Source organism: Nelumbo lutea, chromosome 4 (genome assembly GCF_056320005.1).
Source record: "Nelumbo lutea isolate HS-2025 chromosome 4, American lotus-T2T, whole genome shotgun sequence".
Lineage (NCBI taxonomy): Eukaryota > Viridiplantae > Streptophyta > Magnoliopsida > Proteales > Nelumbonaceae > Nelumbo > Nelumbo lutea.
In genome coordinates, this window is record NC_142687.1 from 91,372,177 (window position 1) to 91,388,405 (window position 16,229).

Consider the following 16,229-nt stretch of genomic DNA (forward strand, 5'->3'; position numbering starts at 1 on the left):
GAGGACCCTTCTTCCTTCTGTTGTAGGTGATTCTGATATCTCTTTGCAGCTTGCCGGAGTCTTCAGTAATATTTGCAACATCACTAGTAGTAGCTGGTACAATGGGAGCCTCACTAGATTCACCCGGGATACCACAACTAGGTGGATCAGGAGGAGAAGATGGAAGACCTGAGGTCGAGAGAGGTACAAAGAATGGGGAAACAGAGGAATCCTCTTCCATCCCACTAGTCTCCCCCTGAAGAGGATTCTGGGAAGAGTGAAAATAGGATTGAGACTCAAAGAATACCACATCCTTTGTGACATATTTTTTTTTGTTGATTGGATCATAACACTTGTATCTCTTTTGAGTAGGGGAGTACCCCAAAAAGATTCCCTTTTGTAGCCCTAGGATCCAATTTGGTCTTCTTCAGATCCTTGACATGTATAAAACATACACAACCAAAGACTCTCGGTGGAAGAGAAAAGTCAGGAAGATGGGGGCAAAGAACAGAGAAAGGAGTTTTCATCCCCAATACCTTGGATGGAATTCGATTTATCAGATATGATGCAATAAGGATTGCTTGAGACCAATAGCTTTTAGGAACTTTGTGCTGAAATAGTAAGGCTCGAGCAGTCTCCAATAGGTGCCTGTTCTTGCACTCAGCAACCCCATTCTGTTGGGGGGTACTAGCACAAGATGAATGATGAATCATTCTAGCATCCTCCAGAAACAGATTCAAGGACCTTTCAAAATATTCTGCAACATTATCTGACTTGAATTGTTTGACCTTCGTACCAAATTGTGTTTCAATCATTTTGCAAAATGTCATGGTTACCCGCGACACTTCCTCTCATGCTTTTAATAAGTATATCCATGTGCATCGAGAATAGTGAACAATAAAACTGATAAAATATCGAAAGCCATCAATAGAAATAATGGGAGAAGGACCCCAAACATCAGAGTGGACTAAGTCAAAAGAAGCTCGAATTTCATTACTTAAAGTTGAATAAATAGTTCTACATTGCTTTGATAGTTGACAGACTTCACAAACTAACTCTTGACTTGAAACACTTTTGAATAGTTCTAGAAACAGCACTTCCAATGATGAAAAAGGTAAATGACCTAGCCTAGCATGCCATAGATGTAACCTAGCTATTGACTCTACATTGGACTGACTACACGTAGCAGATGTTTGCAAGGCCGAACTGATGTCTGCATTACGGTAGTAGAGACCTCCACACTCATGACCGCTCCCAATCGTTCTCTTCGTCAAACTGTCCTGAAAGACACAGTGAGTAGGAAAAAAGGTTATGCTACAATTCAAATTTTTGGTAAGCTTGGAAATAGATAAGAGATTTGAAGAAAGATTGGGAACATGCAAGACAGATTTTAGTGAGAGGTCCTTGCTTAGGTCAACCACTCCCTTCCCAGAGATGGTAGAGAGAGAACCATCATCAACCCTCATTTTATCTTGGCCAGACATTAAATGATAGGAAGAAAATAGAGAAGACATGTGTGTCATGTGGTCAGTTGCACCAGAATCAATAATCCAAGAGGCAGGATCAATAGAACTAGTAGCACTAAAGGCCGAGACAATACCTGATTTGGCAAGGGAGGAGGATGGAAGAGAATTGGTCCTTAGACGGGCTAGGGCCCGGCTAAGTACCTCTACCTCATCGGCAGTAAAACCCAAGGACTCGGTTTGAGGGGAATTAGAAGTCTGTCCCATTGAAGAGAAAGTAACTGTAGATGTGTGTTTTGAACCATCATCACTTTGACCCATAGCCAAATTCACACTTGCAGATTGACCCTTCTGATGCTTTTTATCTTTCCTCAATGCAGCTGGCTTCAGATGCGGATGGAGAACCCAACAGGTCTCTTTCACATGCCTTTCCCCTCCACAGTGGGTGCACTTCAGATGTCTCTTGTCGGAGTACCTGTTTCCCCTTTGATTTGTAGAGATTAGGGCCGAATGCTCCACAGGCTGTTCAGCTAGTTTTGTTTGAGTATCAACCTGCATCTCTTTTCTTCTCACCTCTTCATTCCTCACAAGGTAGTAGACATGATGTAAGTCTGGCATTTCATCCCTTCCTAGAATTTGGGATCTTATGCTCACATATATAGGATCTAGGCCAGCAAGAAACTTAAATGCTCTACCCTCTTCAATTTGTTTGTCATGCTTCTCTTTGTCTCCAGCACTCTCCCAGTCAAAGATAAGGTGGTGATCTAACTCTTCCCATAGTCCTTCTAGTGTAGCAAAATATGTTGCAACACTCATATCTCCTTGCCTCAAGGCAGCAATATCTTGATTCAATCTGTAATCTTTGGCATTATTCTTTTTCTGCCCATAGGTTTTAGAAACCTTTTCCCATATCTTGGCAGCCGTGAAAAAATGTTGAACAGTCCTGGCTACTCTTGGAGTCATTGAGGCAAGTAGCCAGGACATAACTGTAGCATTCTCTTTGCGCCAAGTTCCATATTCAGCACTTCCCACTTCTGGTTCCTTCTTCTGCCCGTCTAAGTAACCAGTGAGTTCACGGGATGTGATGAAAAACATGGCTGAGACAGACCATTCCCTGAAGTTGTACTCATCCAACATCACGCTTGTGATCTGTAGGCTATGCAGATTTGGATTCTCCAGATTAGGAGACCTCCCATAAGCTCTAACATCTCTAGAAGACACTTCCTCGGATATCGAAGACATCTTCACTTACTTGTAAGTATCAAGACTGTAACTGCAATGTATAGAGAACTATTTCACACTTACGGAACTTGCTGCACTGTAAACTCAGTCCTGAGAACCAGACACAGAGCTGAAACACTGCACACTGTGCCCAAATTACTGCTGTCACTGAGTACTACACTGCAACTTGCTGTGTTGACTTCTACTGTGTGCTAAACACTGCTGCCGCAGGTTATAACTTCACCCACGAACAGTTCTAGGACTGCTGAAATCAGTCCTTCCGCCTAGATCTGTTCTACACAGATCTATCTTAGCCGAATGGCTACAGTTTGTTGTACTGTGTCTATTAGGGCATCAGCCTCTGGGTCTAACTCCCCTTGGGCCCTACAACCAAGGGAAACGCTAGATGTAGGTCTAGCTGTGTTCTACGACCAATCCTAGGGTTTCTTTGCAGCAGCCAACAAGAAGAATGGGAGAGTTACCTGCGAGTAGAAGAAGATGTGGCTGCTGTAACCAGTCGTAAGATCAGTGCTCTGATACCATGTTTGCTGAAATAGGGCTGTCGAATGAGAGAAGAAGAGGAAGAAGAAGAGGAACAGAAATGAAATGGGCGGCAGTAATCACTTCGGCCAGCCCTAATCTATTATATATAAAGGCGTTACATAATGTTACATGAATGGACAAGACTGCCCCTGATTAGTGATGGGACACCTAGTCGAAATAAACATTAAGTAAGATTAGGCCCAGTAACAAGGCCCACTAACTAATGACTTAAAACCCAACAAAAGGTAAACATACAAACTAAGACAGCCGAACCAACCCAACAAAAGGTAAACATACAAACTAAGACAGCCGAACCAACACACAGCATGGCATACATGATGCTCCCTACGGCAGAGGCATAGGGAACGTCTTTCATGCCATCAATCTCCTCAGAAGTCTTGGGAGACATCTTCTTGGAGAGTGTGACTCCGTGCCTGAAAGGAACGTTTCCTTTCTTGAAGTTTTCCATGCTGTATCTTTTGACTATTTTGTCAATGTAGGCAGATTGGGATAATCTTATTATCCGCTTCAATCTATCTCTATAGAGTCGAAGACCTAGTATATAGGAGGCTTCTCCAAGATCTTTCATGGAGAATTGCTGTGAAAGCCATACTTTCACCATAGTCAGCATTCCTACATCATTCCCAATGAGTAGAATGTCATCTACATACAGAACCAAGAAGGTAACCTTATCTCCACTATACTTCCTGTAAACACAGGGTTCATCCGGATTCTGCTCGAAGTCAAACGATTTGATAGCAGAGTCAAAACGGATGTTCCAACTTCTAGAAGCTTGCTTAAGTCCATAAATGGATCTATTAAGTTTACATACCATGTTTTCCTGACCCGCAGCTATGAAGCCTTGCGACTGCTGCATATAGATATCTTCAGTAAGATCTCCATTCAGGAATGCAGTTTTGACATCCATCTGCCAAATCTCATAATCATGGTATGCTGCTATAGCTAGCAGGATCCTAATGGATTTAAGCATGGCCACAGACGAAAAGGTTTCCTCATAATCAATGCCCTCTTTCTGAGTGTACCCTTTCGCCACCAGACAAGCTTTGAAGGTCTCAATCCTACCATCGGGGCCCTTCTTCCTCTTGTAAATCCATTTGCAGCCGATTGCTTTCACCCCGTAGGGCGGATCTACTAGAGTCCAGATTCCATTGGTCTCCATTGAGTCCATCTCTGCTCTCATGGCCTCCACCCACTTCTGGGAATCTATGTCCAACATAGCTTCCGCATAAGTCACGAGATCCTCCTCACTAGCCAAGGTTTCCACCAGGTAACTATCCTGGTCATAACCATAACGGACTGGTGGCCTGGATACCCAAGTGGATCTTCTAGGTTGGTCACTACCTGGAACTTATGGGACATCTCCCACTACTCCTGAGCTCTCCTCATCAAGAACAATTTCCTGACGATGGGTGTCCAGGATGTAATCGGTCTCCAAGAATTGGGCATTTCGACTGCAGAACAGTTTCTGCTCACTTGGGTCATAGAATAGGTAACCTACAGAGCCTTTTGGGTAGCCTACAAGTAGGCAACGGCTGGTTTTGGATTCCAACTTGTCTACACTCGTTCTTTTAACGTGTGTTGGACAACCCCAAATCTTCAAGTGTTTGACACTTGGTTTCTTTTCGGTCCAAAGTTCATATGGAGTGTTCAGAACCAATTTGGTTGGAACCCGATTCAGCACGTAAATCGTAGTCTCTAATGCGTAACTCCAAAAGGATGTGGGTAACTCCGAGTGTATGAGAAATGACCGGACCATATCCAATAAGGTCCTATTCCTCCTCTCTGAAACACCGTTAAGTTGTGGTGTAGCAGGAGGAGCTAATTGTGATACTATCCCATTGTCCTTAAGTAGCCCTAATTCGTCAGAGAGATACTCGCCACCTCGATCAGATCGAAGGGCTTTAATTTCTCTCCCCAACTGTTTCTCGACCTCTTGTCTAAACTCTTTGAACTTTTCAAAGGATTCAGACTTGTGTCTCATTAGGTACACGTAACCATATCGTGAGAAATCATCTGTGAAGGTGATGAAATACACGTATTGATTCCGTGCCCTAACACTCAGGGGACCACATGCATCAGTATGTATTAAGTCAAGTGTGCATGTACATCTTTCAGGCTTACCGTTAAATGGCCGTTTCGTCATATTGCCTTGTAGGCAAGGCTCACAGGTGGGAAGATCTTTTACAGTTAAAAAATCCAAAGGACCATCCTTTACCAACCTTGTGATTCGGTCAACACCGATGTGGCCAAATTGGTAATGCCATAGACACGTGGGATTAACTGTATCACGGGCTCTCTTCTTGGAGATTTCAACTGACGTAGTTTCGGTTATGTTAGTTTCTAGAGAATGATGTAGAACATAGAGACCGTTCTCCAGTTCCCCGTATGCGATGAATCTGTTATTTCTTTTAATAGTAATCGTATTACTAAAGAAGACATAATAACCATATGCACACAGTTTTGAAACAGGAATCAAATTTCTTCTTAAATTTTGTACATAAAGACAATTTTTCAGTACAATTTTTCCTTCTCTAAAAATTAACTCCACGGTTCCTATTGCCGCGGCTGCAACAGTTGCAGTAGACCCCAAGTAGAGAGTGACTTCTCCTTCACTCAGCCTTCTGTTTACCTTGAACCCCTGCAGTGAGTTACACGCATGAGTTAAAGCCCCGGAGTCAATATACCAGGACGAAGAAGCTACCAATAAATTGGTTTCTATAACACAAGTTTCGAAATTACCTTTCTTGGATTCCAGGTAGGCAGGACAATTCCTTTTCCAGTGGCCGGTCTTCTTGCAGAAGTGACAGGCATCCGATGCTTTATCTTTCTTCTGCTCCTTACCCTTAGTGGATTTCTCCTGAGGCTTCTTTGCCTTCCTCTTTCTTTTGCCCGTCTTGCTAGCTTCAATAAGCATAGCTACAGGCTCATCCTTTCTAATCAGTTCTTCGGCTCTTTGCAACATATTGCTGAGCTCTTGCAAGTTAACATTCAGCTTGTTCATGTTATATTTTCATGATGAACGGATTAAAGGAAGGAGGCAAAGAATTAAGGATAGCATCTATTTGGGTCGCAAGGTCCAACCCGGATCCAAGAGCCTCCAGTTCGTTGATGTAACCCATCATCCGAAGACAATGGTCATGAACTTGTTGGCCCTTGGACATTTGTGTGGTCATGAACTGTTTCAAGACCTTTTATCGAGTAGAACGATTCTGCTCTTCATACAACGTCCTCAGACTGTCCAATATGTCGTTGGCAAGTTCGATCTGATCGAACTGCCTCTGTATTGGGTTGTCCAAGGAGGCAATGATGTAACACCGGGCAAGGGAGTTTTTCTCCCATTCCTAATAGTCTCTTCTTCGGGCCTCAGAAGCCCTGTCACCCGGACGCTCTGGGGCAGGATTCTTTGCCACTTTGTCCAGCTTTTCAGAAGCTTGGACCAGCATAAGGTTCCTGTACCAGTCGGCATAGTTTAGGCCCTTAAGCTTGTTGTCGTCAAGAAGCTTTGCAAATGATCCGTTTGCCATTTTCTGATAAAAGAGCAAACATCAGTCCACAACCTTATTTGATTCATGTTCATTTCATAGATATGGATTTTAATCTACGATCCATTTCCATTTATTCATCTCTGAGATTTCCCTCCTTTCTCAGTGACAGAGACTACGGGTTGTCTCTGGAAATGTGGGAAATCACATAGGGTGCATGGAGCCAACTGTTTCAGCTGCATAACCCCACCACCTTTCTGTGAAGGATCATATCCACTCATCATATGAGTTTTCCCTTTGGCCTCTGCCAGACAAGGTTCAGAGCCGTTTTCAGGTAAACATTTCTGTCCAGTGAGTGCTTACCCATCATATTCGTGAACGTCAAGGTACCGTGAGAGAGTTCCCATTTTCTGGTGAAGCCCCTCCCACATCGGTCTATGACCCCCCTATCATCTTATGAAACACTTAGACAAGCCCAACAGCAAATGGATAGCCCATTTTCTGGTGTGTTTCCTCATTACTGAAGGACCCATCCTCGTGCTAATGATGGAAGGCCTTTAGAGAGTTCATCATATGAATCTCCCTATCACTTGCACTCATATTAGCTGGAGGGAACAGTTAATTATGCCCTAGTTTGATTTAGGTCAAACCAAAGTGGCTCCCACTGACTTTCATAAAGTCAGATTTCGGTGGGCCTTAAATCGGCTAGGGTTCCGCACGTAACCTCTTGATGAGGTATAGGGCCCACCACTGAGAGAGGTCATCCAATGACCAGAAGGGACACCATGGCAATGATGTGCGTTCAGCCATGGTGTACGTAAGAGCCACTGTCGAATGAGCATGGGCCAAGCATTTATGGCCCATGTACGCAGCACATCACACATCCAAACATCTCATGCAGGGATAAATTGATCCAATCAATTAATTATCTGTAAGGCCCATTGGAGGCCCATTTAAAAAATCCATAATATTAACCATTAATATTATCTAGGTATATGGGCTGAATTAGGGTTACCCAGTTCGACCCATATAGCTTTGTCCTTTGAACTGGGCTTTTAGCAGTTTTAACTATTTAAAACTGGGCCTTTACAGGTTGGGCCGAATTAACCATTTAATTAAATATCAATCCTCAGGCCCATTAGTGGGAAAATTAGGGCTGACTTTCAGCCTTGATTAAACCCTAGATTTGGTCCAAACAGTTTGAACCAATCTTGGTTCAAATTGGTCTAGGGTTTGATCTTTAATTAAATATTTAATTCAAGAAAATAATCTGAAATTAAATAACTGATAAAAGGAAAACAAGAATCAGTTAATCAGGGCTGTTCGCACACTCCATCCTACAAAACAAAGGTTAGATCACAGATTGCAGTTTCTCAAACTGCAAATCGCAGATAGCGAATGTCCCATCTGCGAAATCTCCTTCTTTGCGCCGCCATCTTCGATCCAAAATAAAATTAAATAGAAATCCTATTTCTATTAATAATTACATCAGATCGAATGCCTATGCATTGAGTCTAAAAAAAAAAAATTATTTACAGACCAAATGTAATAAATAAATTCAAGAAACTGCAAATCTTGCAGTTCTCCCTGCACAAACCAAGAATTCGATCTCCTCTTGTACGAACAGCCCATAAATCAAGAAAATCATACAAAACTATTCTAAATAATAATCAGATTTATATAAAATTAATTTCAGATTACTTTCCCAATAATTTTGGGAACAAATTTCCCAAAACCCATATCTGCGCAAATTGGGTAGAACGCCTTCTCCCTATTTGTGCAGGTTCAGATCTGAAACAGAATGGTTGAAGATTTGAACCATGGCTCTGATACCACTGAAGGGATAGGAAATCCATCACATGGACGCCCAAAGATTGCGGAATAAGGGGGGCGAATTTCAAAAATTTTTCTCTCCCTTCAACTGGGAATTTAATTCCCTATGTAGAAAATCATATTTTCAATGATAATTCTTGAACCATAAACTGGACCAGATCTGAACCAAAAGGAGTTGGGAGAGATAACACCTGATACAGAGAAATAATATCTCTCAATGGAGGTGTTCACGCCTAAGGAAGGATCATTCTTTAACCCTTGTGTTCTACTGCTTCTCCTCCCTCTTCCTCTTCTTTCCTCTTACCTTTCTTCTTGTCTTCGATCCTGAAATCCATTAGGGTTCAAGACTGATAACAGTCCTGAACTTCTACTGATCTGTTGGCTGAAACTGGAAAGTTGGGTGTCAAACCTACAGATACACCCATTGAACAGAACCACAGGATGAATGCAGAGAGTGGGGAGCTGCTTGAAGATAAAGTTATGTTCCAGCGGTTGGTAGGAAAGCTCCTATATCTCTGCCTCACTCGGCCGGATGTTACTTATGCTGTTAGTGTTGTCAGCCAGTACATGCATTCTCCTAGAACCACACATCTTCTTGCGGCAGAAAGAATTTTAGCCTACTTGAAGAGATGTCCGGGTAGGGGTATACTATTCAAGAACAATAACCACATGAAGGTGGAGGTTTATACAGATGCCGATTGGGCTGGGAGTGTTGATGACAAACAGTCTACCTTAGGATATTGTGCCCTTGTGGGAGGAAACATTGTCTCCTGGAGAAGTAAGAAACAAAGTGTTGTCTCCCGGTCTAGTGCTGAAGCAGAATACAAGTCCATGGCCAACGGAGTGGCTGAAATCCTATGGCTAAGATCTCTACTTGAGGAGTTGGGTATTGAGTATGAGAAACCTCTGATGCTGTATTGTGATAATCAAGCAGCCATTAATATAGCACATAATCCAATGCAGCATGACAGAACCAAGCACATTAAAGTTGACCGACATTTTGTACGAGAGAGGGTCTCATCTCAAGAAATATGCCTCCCTTACATCACATCCAATATGCAACTAGCAAATATCCTCACTAAAGCTGTATCAAGAAAGAAGCTAGAAGCGGATCTATCCAAGTTGGGAATGATAAACATTTACTCCCAACTTGAAGGGGAGTGTAGAGAAACTAATGTGGGCCCCACAGCTATCCGTAGGGTAGAATATACCTAGTCTATCTGTTATGTTATTCTGTTATTCTAGTTCTGCTATTTACTTTTCATTTTTTTTATATTGTTAAGTGTTATGATGTAAACACCAAGGGCAAATATGTCCTTTCATGTAACTAGCATAACATATAAATATTAAATTGAAGTTGCGGTGGCAGATTATTCAGAATCTGTCCTTCCTTTCAAACCTGTGTTCTACTACTCTCTCACTAATCTTTCTCCTCTTTCTTCTTCACTTTCTCTTCTGTTCGAACCTGAAATTCCTTAGTGCCCAAGGCTGATAGCAGTCTTGATCATCTTCAGGTAGCATTGGCTGCAATGAGTAATAACAATATGGGGAAGAAAAGTGACTCCAAGAAGGCTGATGATAAAGACAAGTTGTTTTGTACCCACTGTCGGTGCTCGCAACATACACGTGACACATGTTGGAAAATTCACGGGAAGCCCAAGTGGGTAGTGAAGAACCAAGAACAGGGTAAAGTGCAAGGTTAGAAGAAGATGAATACAACACATAATGCAACACATGTGGCAACCCAAGATACTCAAGTTGCTGGTACTACCCGGGACCACTTTACTAATTCTGACCCCAAGGAAGATATCATGAATTCCTTCAGAGATCACTTAGAGTCATATGGTAGGGTTTTGCGGTAGATGGATAATTCAGTCACCGGTACTCCTACTTCATTTGCATCTACATCAAGTAATGCAGCTTCTACATTCCTTGTCACTACTACCACTGATTCCCCTCGGATCATTGACTCAGTGGCCTCTGACCACATGACTGGTAAGCCAAATTTGTTTCAGACTTATAGCCTTTTACCAGGAAGGGATAAAGTGAGGCTTGCAGATGGATCATTCTCCTCCATTGCAGGCCAAGTATCAATATCCCTTCCCCATGGCCTTAACCTAAATAGTGTGTTGCATGTTCCCCAACTTCCTATAAATTTACTTTCAATCAAGTAGCATCACAAACTCTTTAAACTGTAGTATAACATTTTTTCCTGGTTCATGTGTTTTTCAGGATTTAACTTCTGGGAGGACGATTGCTAGAGGAAGCCTAATGGATGGTCTCTATATTCTCGACAACAAAGCTGGTCTCTTGGTGTTGTCCTCGGAGTCATGTAGTTAGTCGAATAAGAGTCGATTTTTTTTGTGGCATAGTCGATTAGGTCATGTTTCCTTTGAAATAGTGAAGTCATTGTTTCCGTTTCTATTTAAGTCATGTTCAGTGTCAGATTTTCAGTGTCAAACATGTCAGTTGAGCAAACAATGTAGGACAACTTTTCATTCAAGTAATAAAAGATTCAATTTTCCTTTCCATATTGTGTATTCTGATGTATGGAGGCCTACCACTATAACCTCTCAGGGCGGGTATAAGTACTTTATCACTTTGATTGATGATTTCTCCTGATATACATGGGTATTCCCGATGCGTAGCAGAGATGAAGTTCCAAAGATTGTGAAAGACTTCCAGAGGATGGTGTTTACGCAGTTCCATGTCGAAATACAGATCTTCCAATCAGATAATGCTAAGGAATATTTCCATGGTGAGATGAATGAGTTCTTTGCCTCCCATGGATCTATTCATAGGAGCTCGTGTGCAAGAACACCGCAACAAAATGTTGTTGCGGAAAAGAAAAAACAGACACCTTCTTGAGGTTGCTCGAGGGGTGATGTTACACATGAACGTTCCAAAGAGGTTTTGGATGGATGCTATACTTGCAGCTGCTTATGTCATCAATCACATGCCCTCTAGAGTGCTGAACTACATGGCCCCTCATCAGTTGTTGTTCCCTCAGTTCCTTTATTTTCCATTCCCATGAGAGTCTTTGGTTGTTATGCCTTTGTCCATAATTTGTCTCCGTCTCGGGGTAAATTAGACCCTCGGTCCATTCTTTGTATCTTTCTGGGGTATCCCTCCTCTCAAAAGGGGTATTGGTGCATTGATCCGGTTAGTCATAAATTCTTTGTCTCTATGGATGTGTCCTTCTTTGAGTTTGAACCGTTCTTCCCTGCTTCTCCTCAGGGGAGAGTTGTGTGGAAGAGGAGAAGCAGGTTCAAGTCTACCAAGTCTCTTTTCCTTCTATTCTGGACCTAGCCCCCTTTCGTGTCTTCCAACGTACACACCGTAGAGATCAACAATGTGACAGAGATGTGGAGCTACCAACCACTGAGCATCTGACACCGTCAGACTCTCATGAGGTAAATCTAAACCCTGCTACACCTATTGACACCCTGCTCCTACCGTGGATGACCTTGACATTCCTATTAGTCAAAGAAAGGGAGTCTGGTCATGCACTACCAAACATCCCATCACCCAGTATGTCTCCTATGATCACATTTCCCCCTCATACCGGGCCTTCTTATCTGCAGTTGATTGCATCCTTGTACCCAAAAATGTTGCAGAAGCCTTAAAATACCCTGAATGGACAGATGCTATGAAGGAAGAGATTAATGTCCTCCATAATAATCAAACTTGGGAATTGGTAAATCTTCCAAGGGGGAAAGACCCAGTGGGGTGTAAGTGGTTGTTTACATTTAAATGCAAGGCAGATGGGACAGTTGAAAGATATAAAGCAAGATTGGTAGCTGTAGAGTAGATGGGCCGAATGGCCCATAGGCTGTTACTGTATATTATCTTTATGTTCTTCTCTGTAATGGGTCTTATTCTGGGCCCATACTCTTTTATGTTCCTCTTTTGTAATTTCTTGTCCAACTAAGGACCTCTCTTGTAATTACTAAAAGATTAACTTAATAAAAGTGTATTAGAGAGTTAGAGGGAGGTTAAGTTCGAACTCCTCATCCTCTAACCTTTCTTGGCGCAACTCTCTCTTCTTCTCTAATCCTCTCTTGCTAGTTTTCTTTGTTTCAAACACAATCCCTACTTCTAGGACTGTTTTTCAACTTGGTATCAGAGCAGGCCACTGCTTGGCGTGCCCCCCATGTGGTTCTAGTTCAGCCAACTACATGAGGAGGTTCTAGGGCTGAGAGTTTACAGTCATCCGCCTGATTCATGGAGGTCATTGGAGGGTTCCCAAGCTTCTACACACTTGGAGAAGGGTTTGGTGACTAGGAAGAATCAGAGAACAAGTTGCTTTGCCTTATTTAAAATCAGAGAAAAGGGTTTTCGAAGTCATCCTAGAGGACAAGTGTTCGGCCTGGTTTATTGTTCAAACCAGAGACTCTCTTGCTGTAAGTCTTTGCTCAGTTGTTTCTGGGTTAATTTTTCACTGTTCTGGACTGTTAAAAGGTCCGAAGTTTCCTTGGAAACAGTACAACTATTCGGCTTTCCTCTAGTCTGATTTAATCCTGAGATTTCTGGGTTGTTTTTTATTTCTTTTCTGGACTGCTCCTTCTCAGAAATTTCTAGGTTACTTTAGAGGTCCTACTCGGCTGATTATTGGGTTGGGAAGTTGCTGAGACTGTTTTAAAACTAAGTGATACTAGTCTCATCTTCATTCCAGCCCCTTCTTGAAGGCTGAAACAGTAAACAGTGCCCTATATTTTGAAGGCTGAAACAGTAAACAATGGGCTGTTAAGTATTGCATACTGAGTGTTCGACAAAAGGTCACTCAAGGACTGTGGTCTTTTGTCTTCCTCTTGGGGACATCGGCTGTTAGAATCTGAAATATCTTGTGTTTGGAAGTTGCTGGGTGTCTTTTTCGAAGGCTGAAACAGTAAAGAAAGAACTACCACCGAATTCTGCATGATGGATTTTTCAAACTTTGAAAACAAGAATATTGCTGAATATGGGCAGATTTTGGGAACCCCAACCGATTCTATGCTAGCTGTAACTACAGTCAAGCTTGATGGGACCAATTACTTAGCTTGGTCACAATCAGTGAAAATCCATATTTGTAGCAAAGGACAATGGGGTTTTATTTCTGGGAGCAAGAAATCTCTTTCAGAGGATGATCCATCTTATGAGAGATGGGTACAAGAAAACTACACTATGATTGGGTGGCTTGTGAACTCAATGCAGCCACAGATCAGTCAACATTATCTGTGGATGAATTCAGCTAAAGAGATCTGGGATAGTATTGCAGAGACTTATTCCCAAAAGTTGAATGTTGCTATAGCTTACAAACTGAGAAGTGATGTGAAGAATCTAAGATAGGGGGAGAAGTCACTTGCAGCATACTTCTCAATCTTAAAATCTATATGGCAAGAAATTGATTTGATAGAGGCTGTGACTTGGGATACCCCTAAGGATGCTGAAACATACAGGAAATTGGTTGAACGGAACAGGGTGTTTGAGTTCTTGACAGGGCTGAATTCTGAATATGATATTACAAAGCAAAACATCTTGTCCAAGGAAGATGTTTCATTGTCACAAGCATATACTCTGGTCAGCAGTGAAGAAAATAGAAGGCAAGTCCAGGTTCAAGGACTCAGTATCAATGATCATTTTGCAAATATGGGAATTAAACCCAAAGGGGTTACAGAAGCTCACAGTGGCACAGGAAGGAAGGAAGTGGTGTGTGAATATTGTAAGAAGCCAAAACGTTCAAAGGACAAGTGCTGGAAATTGCATCCCAATCTTGTACCTATCAGATTCCAGAAGAAGAATGATAGTAGAAAGACAGGAAGTGCACATGCAGCCACAGGCACAGATACAGAAGTTGAATCTACCAGTGCACAGTTGGCAGCCATGAAAGCTGAATATGAGAAGTTTGGAAAGATGATCAGTCAGCTTGAAGGTGCATCTTCATCATCCATTCCTTTTGGAAGTTCAACCACCATTGCATTTGCTCACTTAGGTATAAGGGCTTCCGCTAACCTTGCATCCACCTCAGGTAAACACAAAACCCCTTGGATCATAGACTCAGGTGCTTCTGATCACATGACCAACCTTTCCACTTTATTTGTTTCATATGATTTACTTCCTGGCCGTGACAAAATCATCTTAGCTGATGGTTCTCTTGCCCCTATTTCCGGCAAGGGAACTGTCAAGGCTACAGACTCCTTACTCTTATCTTCCACTCTTCATGTACCTAAATTAAATACCAACTTATTATCTGTAAGTAGCCTGACCAAGTTGTTGAATTGTTGTGTAACCTTTTTCCCTTCTCACTGTGTGTTTCAGGACCAAAAGTCTAAGAAGGTGATTGGGAGTGGCCATGAAGCGAATGGAATATACTTGCTCGACACCCTTGGCCAATGCTTTGATCATCCCAAGAATGTTGCTTTTGGTTCTACTTTTTCAGAGTCTGTTAGTCAAATTATGTTGAGTCATTGTCGGTTAGGTCATTTACCTTTTTCTGCTTTAAGCCATTTGTTTCCAAAACTGTTTAAGGGAGCCAGTGTGTCCAGTCTCAATTGTGAGTCCTGTCAGTTGTCAAAGCATTGTAGAAAAAATTACCCTGTGAGCAATAAAAGATCATCTTTTCCTTTTCATATTGTGCACTCTGATGTGTGGGGGTCTTACCACTTATCCTCTATGGGGGGTTACAGATATTTTATGCTGTTTATTGATGACTTTTCTAGATTCACCTGGATATACTTAATGAAATCCCGGGATGAAGTTCCAAGACTTGTGAGGCAATTTCATGAGTTTGTTCTAACTCAATTTGGTACCACAATTAAGGTTTTCAGATCTGACAATGCAAAAGAGTATTTTGAGAAGAGTTTATCCTCATATCTTTCAGACATGGGGGTTATTCATCAAAGCTCCTGTGTTAGAACCCCTGAACAAAATGGAGTTGCTGAGAGGAAAAATAGACATATTGTTGAAGTTGCAAGGAGCCTTTTGTTTGCCTCACATGTTACCACAAGATTTTGGGGTGATGCTGTACTTACTGCTACCTATCTCATAAACTGTATGCCATCCAGGGTACTAGGGTTTAAATCCCCCTTCAGTCTTCTTCATCCAGACAAGGATCTCTTCCCAATTCCTCTTCATGTGTTTGGCTGTACCTGCTATGTTCACATTCCAAGTGTGCAAAGACACAAGTTTGAACCGAAAGCCCACAAATGTATCTTCCTTGGTTACTCCCCCACACAAAAGGGTTATTGCTGTTTTGATCCAAAGACTGGCACCTGACATGTCTCTATAGATGTTACCTTTAATGAACTTTCTCCTTTTTATGGTTCCTCTCAGGATGGACATTGTCCACAGGGGGAGAGTCTGTCACAAGTTTTGCTCTTCCTCTTCCTGTCCCAGTTGAGTCTCTTGACAAACCTATATCCTCACCAAATGAGTCAAAGGAGGATCAATCACTTCATACCTCTTGTCCCAGGGATCCTATTTCTTTACCCCCTCGCCCTATCCAGAATCCCAAAGTGTATCAAAGGCAGAGATCCAGGAATGAGCAAGTGGTTTCCTTTACAACAGATGAAGCTCATACATTCCCAATCATAGATGAGATAACAGGTACTACTTCAACTCCTTTGGAATCATCTTTTTCAAACCTTGATGTCCCCATTGCTATTAGGAAAGGGAAGCGGAAATGTACTGCCAAACACCTTTCTTATGA

The 16,229-nt window shown here is 42.1% G+C and overlaps 1 protein-coding gene across 6 annotated transcripts in view; it reads right to left on the reverse strand.

Annotated features, from left to right (window-relative positions):
• The window catches only part of LOC148861776 (hyperosmolality-gated Ca2+ permeable channel 1.7-like), a 146,029-nt gene that overhangs the window by 44,761 nt on the left and 85,039 nt on the right, over positions 1–16,229 (reverse strand). The gene's annotated exons all lie outside the window — the stretch shown is intronic.